Genomic DNA, 6,423 nt, shown 5'->3' on the forward strand with positions numbered 1-6,423 from the left:
TTCCTCTGTCCCTCCCATCCATAAGTTTAATTAGGGTGTTTTAAAAAAACACAAACCCAAATTGAATATTTGCCCCATCCCTCAAATTGATCCAGGACCAGACCTGGGGTGCGGCGGGTAGTCCCTGGTATGTTCAAAAGGATTTGAAACAATTCAGTAAAAGGTGCTTGAAAATGCATATCATACCCAATAACATTTACTAGAGTAGGAGTTGTCAGTGAAGTGCCCACTGTGGTACGCACAGAGACCTGCCAAATCCTTCTCTGCCATTTGCTAGACCTGAATTTAGGCTTGATGAAAGCATTCTGTTAAAGCCAGTGGAACGGCTTGTGCAATGTGGTTGGTGGTGGTTGGCCAGAAATATCCACTCATGGTAGGCCTTTTATTAGCCCATCTGATTCTAAGGGGCTGTGACAGGTTCCAAGAAAAAATCTCTAGATGACTATATGAATGTAGGAGGGTACATAGAGAGATGGGGGACATTCCAATGCAGTATGTAAATATTCTTCCAGGAAAGTGTCCCTATACTGTATTTGTCTTTTATTTTTCCACATGAGTTGAGATGGGTCCTGAGATGATGGGCTCATATGCACATCCACTCATCCCATGACTTTATGGCTTTACTAGAAGAGACAAGAACATTGTCGGTTCACTACTCACAGCAACGTATTTCATGCAAGTAGTCAAAAGCCAGAAACTTTAGAAACCTCTCGATTTCACAGACTCACCCTCAATAGCTAGGAATGCGCACATTTATTTATTTATTTGTCCAAAGGTTATGAAAATTGCAAAAGTCTTCCACACATCACAACAGCTCTTCATCATACGTTCCAGAGATCCAGATCATTGCACAATTCGTATCCACAGCACAACATATGTTCTTCATAGTTGTTTTTCATGATCTTGAAGGTATGACAGTCACTGTTGCAGCCTCGGTCCACACTTGTAACTTTGCCATCTGTGGAGTGATGTGACAGAGAAAAATGCATCATGGACCCTGGGCAGATCTACACTCATGGTTTTTAACGCTAAGAATGAGTTAAGGAATGGTTCTGACAACTATATAGCCATATGACATTCTGCTCTTTAACGGTGTCTGCAGAGCAACTAGGAACCAGGGAGACAGCAGGGAGGAAGCAGAAGAGACCATTTCTATTTTGACATTTTAGAATGATATTTCTAATATCGTTCTAATAACGTTTAAAAGGTGAGTGTAGATCCAGCCCCCCTCTCCCCATCCCTACTAGCAATTTAGAAGCTGATGTGCCATGTATGTCTGCTCCATCCCTGAAGTAATATTGAGAAAAAGCACCAGATGGTGCCAAGCATATTATCCACACACCCAGCTCACATCAAGAGGGTTGAACATTGCCATTTTATCCTGTAGTTCCCACACAGCTGATTTTCCTACTTCATTAAGTTCTCCTGCCTCCCAAAAAGCATCTGTTTGTCACCCATCAGATATTTCAGTGGCCTTGTAGTCTCCAATACAGAGGTGGGTAACCTCAGGCTCAGGGGCCAAATGTAGCCATCCTAAACTCTCTCCCTCTCTCTGGCCCTTGGGACCCTGCACAGGCCACAATCCCTTTGTAGCCACACCCTCTTTCTTCAGGCCACACCCCCCTCTGCCCTTGCTTTGCATTCTCCTTGAGTGAATGTTTTCACTTCACTGCAAATGTATCATTGAAGCCTCATAATAATTCCTTCCTGCCTGAATGGAGAATAGAGAGAGAAAAACGTTTGATCATAGATGTAGAAAGAAGTCTGATGTGCAAAGGGAAATGTATGTGCGTTGCTCCACCCACCACTGGCGCATGGCCCCCAGAAGCTTTCCCAAATAGGCTGAGAAAGATTCCCCAAGTCTGCTCTAATAGGTGGCCCAGTTTCAAAAAAAATAACTTAAAATAGCTCTGGTGGTGGCCGGAATATGGTTGCTTGCCTAGTATTTATTACACGTGCGTGTCAAGTGTGTGACAGCACCTACTGTAGCTTCCACCAAGAGAGATGGACGAACAGGAGAAGACAGTGTGGTAAGGCACCATCACACACTTGACCTTTGATGGTTCTGGCACTGTTGCTTACTGGAAGTTAGAAGGGAGAGGGAGGTGGCAGAGAGATGGGTGCAGGAATGCCTGATCACCTTCTCCTCACCAGTGGGGAAGTCAGAAGAAGGCTGCATGGTGTGTGAGCCATGTTAAGTGCAGCTTGCAGCAAAGAAAAAAGGAGGGAGATACGCTCTTCTGAGTTACACTTAAATGGTGAGGAGTTGCAAGAAGTACAGCCTTACCTTGGTTGATGAACATACTGCAAGTTGAACGTTTTGGCTCCTGAATGCCGCAAACCCAGAAGTGAGTGTTCCGGTTTGCGAACATTCTTTGGAACCTGAATGTCCAACGCCGCTTCCGTGGCTTCCGATTGGCTGCAGGAGCTTCCTGCAGCCACCCAGAAGCTTCGCCTTGGTTCCAGAGGTAGAGCTAGCTCCTCCGGCACCCGGAGCCGTGCACATGCTGTGCACCCGAGGACAGGACCATGGGGGCAGGGCGAGCATCCCAGGGCGCAAGCTGCCTATGGAAGGCTGCTTCCTGGGTGGGTGGGGACGGAGCCGTGCTCCTTTGCCAGCAGCCTTCCTCCCTTCCCTCTTCCTTTTGACAGCTGCAGGGAGGGCCCCCCCCAGAAGAACCCTGGGAGTAGGTGGCAATGGCGCACCACCTGCCCACCACTCCCAAGCCTCCCCCAAGCTGTCAGAACAAAGGGAGAAGGGGGTAAGGCTGCTGGCAAGGTGGCACAGCTCCTCCCCTTCCCCCAGCGGCTCGGGGTTCAGGCAGCACACCGAACGTCACCCCTCTCAGTGATTGCACCCGGGGCGGACTGCCCCCAACGCCCCCTTCCTCCGCCCATGTTTGGTTCCCGAATGTTTTGGAAGTCGAACGGACTTCCAGAATGGATTCTGCTCTACTTTTGAGGTACCACTGTAATCATAATTGGAGGGTGGGGGCCTTCTACATACGAAGCAATCAGGGAGAAAGAATTTGAGCCAAGTCAGCACCACCGTTTACTGCACAAGAAAGGAGTTTGGGGGGCAAGGGTCTCACCTTTTAGCTGCTCCACTAAGCTCTGGATGCTATGTCTGTGATTTCTCGATTTTCAGATCTTGCTCTTTGGCCAGCTGCCCTTCCTAGCTGCCGCACCTGACATGCCAGCGGCTCTTGCTCTCACTCTCTCACTTCTGCCAGCACAGACTCTTGCTCTCCTCCCCCCCCCCGACCCACCATTTGCCCGTGCAAGCTCTGCCTGCCCACGGCTCCGCAGCTGGGACAAAAAGGTGGTGGGGGTGGTGGGGAATGAAGTACCTTAAAGGACCAGTGAAGGAAGAGGGAGGTGGAAGGGAGGGGATGATAACTTCCAATGCAGAGGGGAAATTGCATCTCGTATTAAATCAATATGGGACGCAGCAATTTACTTTGAAAAAAAGGGACGATTCCATATTTTAAGGGATGGGTGGCAACCTTATATACTGGACAATTCACACATCATACTGTTTCATTAGTTGTTCTGTGTGACTTCCCCAGGGCTCCCACATTACTGCATTTTGGAGGGGCTACATTGCAGCAAAAGTGAGACATAAAAGCCCGCAGAACATTTGCAGCATAAAACATTAAGAGCAGGAGGTTACAAGAGCTTCATAAGCACAAATCACCATGAATGCACTGTGAAAAGGATGTCAGGAGGGGCTCTTAGCCCCTTCGATAGCTTCTTGAGCCTGGACAGCGGGATTTAGTCTAAACAAGCAAAGGAACAAATCATCCCTCTGCCACTCTCAAACATTAAACTGTTCCTACTGGACTCACGTTGAATAGTCATTCGTGTGAAGCAGTATCTGTCATTCCCTGCATCGCAAATTTCTTGGATGGTCGAACAACTATTATCATACTCAACATTCGGACAGTAGAGGCACCAGAGGGCTTCAGCTTGGCAGGGAGAATGAAAAGAGGAGAAGAAAATGTTAAGCAAATGACTGGTTAGAGTGGCTCTCAGGAAGTGAATGGTAAATAGCTAAACCGTCTTTGAATAGCAAGACATGCAATGGTGGATGAAACCATGAAAAGGTAACCTCAGTGGTTGGGATAGGGATGAAGGACGCATCTGAGAAGTGGAGTGGTGCCCATTTGAACATCTTGCTCCATTCAGATTGTTACCTAAGGTCTCGGTTTTTTTATTCACTGCTCATATAGTTGCCCCATTATAGGACTTCCATTGGCAGTTCACAAAGCCGATAGAGCAAGCAAGTGCCAAACAAGTGCCAGAACAAACTCTTTACAATTCAGTACAGTGGTACCTCAGGTTACATATGCTTCAGGTTACAGACGCTTCAGGTTACAGACTCTGCCAACCCAGAAATAGTGCTTCAGGTTAAGAACTTTGCTTCAGGATGAAAACAGAAATCGTGCTCAGGCGGCGTGGCGGCAGCAGAAGGCCCCATTAGCTAAAGTGGTGCTTCACGTTAAGAACAGTTTCAGGTTAAGAACGGACCTCCAAAACAAATTAAGTACTTAACCTGAGGTACCACTGTATATAACAATAGGGAACTTTAAGAAACTTATTTTTAAAATCAAAACACAATTAAAACACAGTGTAAAAAAAACTTTATTAAAACTGTGAGACCAGACTGTAAAGCATGCTATTTTAAAAGCCCAGGGAGCCACAAAGATGGTATCCCAAAGATGGTGCTTGAAGGCCAATGTCACTACCAAGAAGGCCCTCTTCCTTTTGAAAGAAGGTCTGTAGCCAAGTGGTAGAGAATCTGCATTGTAGTCCCACTCCATAATGTTTTGTTCTTCTTGACTCTGGGACTTACCCAGTGCTATTTTTCTAGAAACAGAGGTTCCCAAGCTCACCATGAACACCTCCCTCATTCTCTTAGAATGGCAATGGTGCCCACCTGAGAGGTGCCGGAACTGAGTTCTGGTGAGTTCCAGTTGAAAAAAGAGAGCCCTAGACTTACCTGAATCAAGGTAGAGAAGGGCTAAGAAGCCTATTAACAGAACTTTGTTCATCCTTAGTTTCCTTCTTTCAAGCCAAAGGAGGAAGAGAAGCCAAGTTAAATAAAAGGAGAGAAGGAGAAAAATTGCAAGCTTCCTACACTGGGTGATGGTAAGAACAGAGTGGGTGATTCTAACATTGCACCTGGGTCCTGGTGAGTATATTAAAAGCAAGTCGGCAGTGAGGGTGTAGAACATCTAGAGGCTCACGGACATTTGTGAAGTTTTTTGCCGATCCAATTGCTCAGATTCGTAAGGAGTAGCAGGGTGCTTGAATTTCATGGATGGTGGCTCCTCTCCATCAGTACAGGACATGCTCAAAAGGAATCACAAGTACAATCATGTCAAGATTGCTTTTGCAATGCTTTGTTAATGTTATGTATATGCACTTGTTAAGCTGTGTGTGTAGGGGAAGCAGTCAGAGATGCCATTTGTGTTAGGGAACGTAGAAGGGCAGCAAATCATAGATCCACTAAACCAGGTACCCTCCAGATGTGTTGGCCTACAACTCCCATCAAGTCTACTCATTGCTTGTGGTAGCTAGGGTAATGTAGCGTCTTTGAGTTTTGAGTTTCATTCTCCCTCCCACAAAAAAAGCTCAAGCTCAACAACTTTTGTGAATCTTACTTCTAGAAATATGGCAACCCTAACTAATGGGAATATGTTTTTGTAAATTACTTTGAGGGTTTTTCTTTCTTTCAATCAAGCAGTATATAAATAAATAGTCCAAAAATAGTGCAAAAGCAAAAAACAAACTCTCTCTCCTCCCTCTCTCTGTATCACAATGCAGTTTTAATGATAGTTACTGCAATTTCATGGAAGGGACCCTGATAATAATCTAATCCAACTCCCTGCGATGCAGGAATGTACAGCTATCCCATATGGAGATAAAATAAAAAAGATCTCCAGCTCTACTGGAACTTCTGGGTATCTGTGGTATTTGGTTATCTTTTTTTCCCTTTAGTATTTTACTGCGTTGGTCTTATCTTGTAAGTCATCTTGTTATTTTGTACGAAAGCTGCTCTATAAATGTTTAAAAGCATCAGTCCAATCAATCTCACCATAGTGGTGAAAACTGACCAGGTGGTTTTGTGTCTGCTTGGTTTTCTTTCTAGGTGCTAACTGTTGATGGTCAGCTTCAAGTCCCAGTTTTTGGAGAAGAGGAGGTTAAGGGGTGATATGATAGCCATGTTCAAATATATAAAAGGATGTCACATAGAGGAGGGAGAAAAGTTGTTTTTTTGCTGCTCCAGAGAAGCGGACACGGAGCAATGGATCCAAACTACAAGAAAGAAGATTCCACCTAAACATTAGGAAGAACTTCCTGACAGTAAGAGCTGTTCGACAGTGGAATTTGCTGCCAAGGATTGTGGTGGAGTCTCCT

At 45.5% G+C, this 6,423-nt stretch overlaps 1 long non-coding RNA gene across 1 annotated transcript; it reads right to left on the minus strand.

Moving 5' to 3' along the window:
• Positions 1-738: 738 nt before the first annotated feature.
• On the minus strand, positions 739-5,186 carry LOC309519750. Its single transcript, XR_014214001.1, has 3 exons — positions 5,003-5,186; positions 3,849-3,968; positions 739-958 (listed from the first exon to the last, which is right to left on the minus strand). It is a non-coding gene; the product is annotated as an uncharacterized lncRNA (long non-coding RNA).
• Positions 5,187-6,423: the final 1,237 nt, after the last annotated feature.

Source organism: Podarcis vaucheri, assembly GCF_965113315.1.
Source record: "Podarcis vaucheri genome assembly, chromosome: 15".
In the NCBI taxonomy this organism is placed as follows: domain Eukaryota; kingdom Metazoa; phylum Chordata; class Lepidosauria; order Squamata; family Lacertidae; genus Podarcis; species Podarcis vaucheri.